The sequence below is a fragment of the Aedes albopictus genome, chromosome 3, assembly GCF_035046485.1.
Source record: "Aedes albopictus strain Foshan chromosome 3, AalbF5, whole genome shotgun sequence".
In the NCBI taxonomy this organism is placed as follows: Eukaryota; Metazoa; Arthropoda; class Insecta; order Diptera; family Culicidae; genus Aedes; species Aedes albopictus.
The window spans coordinates 446,023,389-446,026,481 of NC_085138.1; positions in this window are offsets into that span (position 1 = coordinate 446,023,389).

Consider the following 3,093-nt stretch of genomic DNA (forward strand, 5'->3'; position numbering starts at 1 on the left):
CCACAAATGAAAGCCAGAGCTGAACAGAGAATGAACGACAGCAGGAGCAAGAAGAATAAGAACAATCAATTGAAAAAACAAACTGCAGCGAATTTCCCTGCCGCAACATCACAAAATGGATACGCCCCGGCAAAAAGCAAGCCCACCGTCAGAGCGCAACCAATAGAAACTACTTTGAACGAAAATCAAACGCCTACTAGGTTCCTTCTCTCACTTCGTATCAAAATCAGTCAAGTCTGAGAGTATCTCTAATACTATCATTACAAACTGAACGTGCATATTAGGTAACGAACCGTCATCGCCATTTATCAGTAAAGAAAACTCATCACCAAAAAAAAAATAACCAAACTGATCTCCATCCTCTTCTCTTTCTTTCGCTCACACAAACTCCCCTACATCCCAAAATCCTCTTAAGTGAAACACAAAGTTCCTTACTTCTTTGATCTATTTTCCCCCCAAAGTTGAAAACTATTTACCTAACATGCAAATCTCCCCGTTTAACCGATGAGGGAACATGAGAGGTGAAAACCAACAATTAGTTTCGAATTAATATATATTTCAAGTGAGTTTGATGCTAAGAAATAGTGACCTACCTTAGTGTATAAATGAAAAGAGAAAAAAAAACAAATGTTATTTATTTTAAATAGTTGTTACATAACAAATGAGAAACGATTTTTTTACGATAATTGTTTCATTGATTCTTGTCGTAATATTTCACAGAAGCTACAAAATTACTCGAGATTAATAGGAAAAGAAACCGACGTGAAGAGGAAGAGAAAGCAACACTGAAAAAGAGTATTAACTTTTAGTTTAAATGAGAAAACCCAACAAAAGAAACTTATTGAAGAAAAGAAAAAACCTAAAGAAAAAAGTAACTAAAAAGCCTTGAAATTCATTCTATCAATGTTATTTCAGTGAAGAGGGACAGCAAATGAAGGGAAGCAGAGCAGAAGAAGAACCATAAACTTGTATAGTAAACTAGTCGTAATGAGAAAAAAAATATTGCAAAAAAAACAACAGAAAGTTACATGAGATTAAACGAAAACTAATTTAAAAAATCCGAAAATGAGCGTGCGTCGAACGGCACCGTGTTAGAAAAAAAATACTAAAAACAAACCAAAACAAAAGAAAGTGGTAATGATCAGATCAGAGAACACTCACACACACACACACACACACACACACACATGGAACACAAGCGTAGAAGAAGAAACATAGTTTTCGAACCATTTCATTTCCTTTTAAGAAGAGAAGAAGAACAACACACAAGAACAAATAAACAAGAAAAAAAGTCAAACAAAAAAAAAAACAAATGAGAAGAGGAAAAATCGAACTAGGAAAAGAATTTTGATTTTATTGTACATTGTTATTAATTATTGAATTAAATCATAGATATATTACATAAAAAAGAGAAAATGGAAAAATACACAAAAAAATTAAAAAATAAAACGGGTCTATCTGTGGAGTTGTTTTATTTGCGTGTTGGATTATTTTTGGTTCGCCAGTGGTATTTTGGCGTTGGTATGCTTCGGAGCCCGCCAGCTCGAGATTACGTTATTTGAAAGAACAATCCTTGAATGACAATCCGTAAACGAAACAAAAAAACTTCCATCATACGATGTTTAGTGTTTTCCCTCTTATGATTCTTCGTTGCCTTTTGATATTATAGATGGATGTTTATAATTATCTTTTCAATAAAAAGCATTTTGAGTTTTAATGAAATTTCAGGCCCTGAAAGACTAATGGAAAATAGTTTTCGACATTGATTTTCTCGATGCTTAATGCGATAAATATGTACATACTGCTTGAGATTTCACATCTAAACAATCTATTGTGACGGCCCGTTAGATTGAGTTGAACGGTACACACCGTATAAGCGTCCTAGCTGCCTTGTGCGTTGTGTCACGGTCGCCATGTCATGTTCCAGAGAAAATAATTGTCAGACAAAAGAAACACAAAACTAGCAACAAAGACGGCTTCATCCCAACTGGTGGTAACAGATAATGCCATGATCTCTTCTTGGAGACAAAACGAAAGCTAAATTTGTTGCGTACTTTTCAACTCGTGAATAGTCGATTATTACTAAACCAAAATCGAAACTGTTTGAGGGTAGATCTTCAACAGCGTTGTAGTGTTTACCGACTCGAAATTATCGCTCGAAAATCGCAAAGCAAGGCTTCTTCTTCTTCTTATTTACGGCACTACATCCCCACTGGGGCTTGGTCTGCCTCGCTTCAACTTCCACTTCCACAGTTATTAATTAAAGGCCTTTCTTTGCCTGCCATTGCATGAATTTGTATATTGTGATGCAAGTAAAATGATACACTATGCCTAGGGAGCCAAGAAAATTTTCCCGAGCGGAACGGAAATCGAACCCGCCGTCTCCGGATTGGCGATTCATAGCCTTAACCACTAGGGACTAGGCTAACTGGAGACCCCTAACTTCTCCCTATACGTTTCGTCACGATCGCAGTGTTATGTTGATAGAGTTCTTACGATTAGGCTGAACATCAGTCTGTTCCATCGAAAATTTTCCTCTCTCCTCTTCTTGGCGTAACGTCCTCACTGGGGTTATGCCTGCTTCTAAACAAAGTTATTAACTGAAAGATTCCTCTGCCAATGACTATTTTGCATGTGTATATTGTGCGGCAGGCACGAAGATACTCTTTATCTGAGGGAATCAAGGAAATTTCCTTTACGAAAGGTTTCTGGATCATCTGGGAATCAAACTCGCCACCATCAACATGGTCATGCAAAATAATCACGCGTTGAGACCACTTTGCTGTCAAATGGAGATCAGTCGAAATTGATATCCGTTTACTGCGATGTTGCATTTGATACCAATATTCAAAATCTTTGCTTTTAAATTTAAACTTTATCGCCTCATTGTTTGAATATTGACAAAAACCATTGATTTCCTACAAAATCAATTTAATTTTTGATATATTTTACCAGAAATTAAAGAACCTTGCGTTGACTATATACTATTTCAATTGCAAAATGTTTTTTTACGATGCGAAACATGTGTTTAAATTTCAATCAATAAATTTGTTTTTTTTTAAGATTTGGAATAAAGTAAAGTGGTTGCACTGG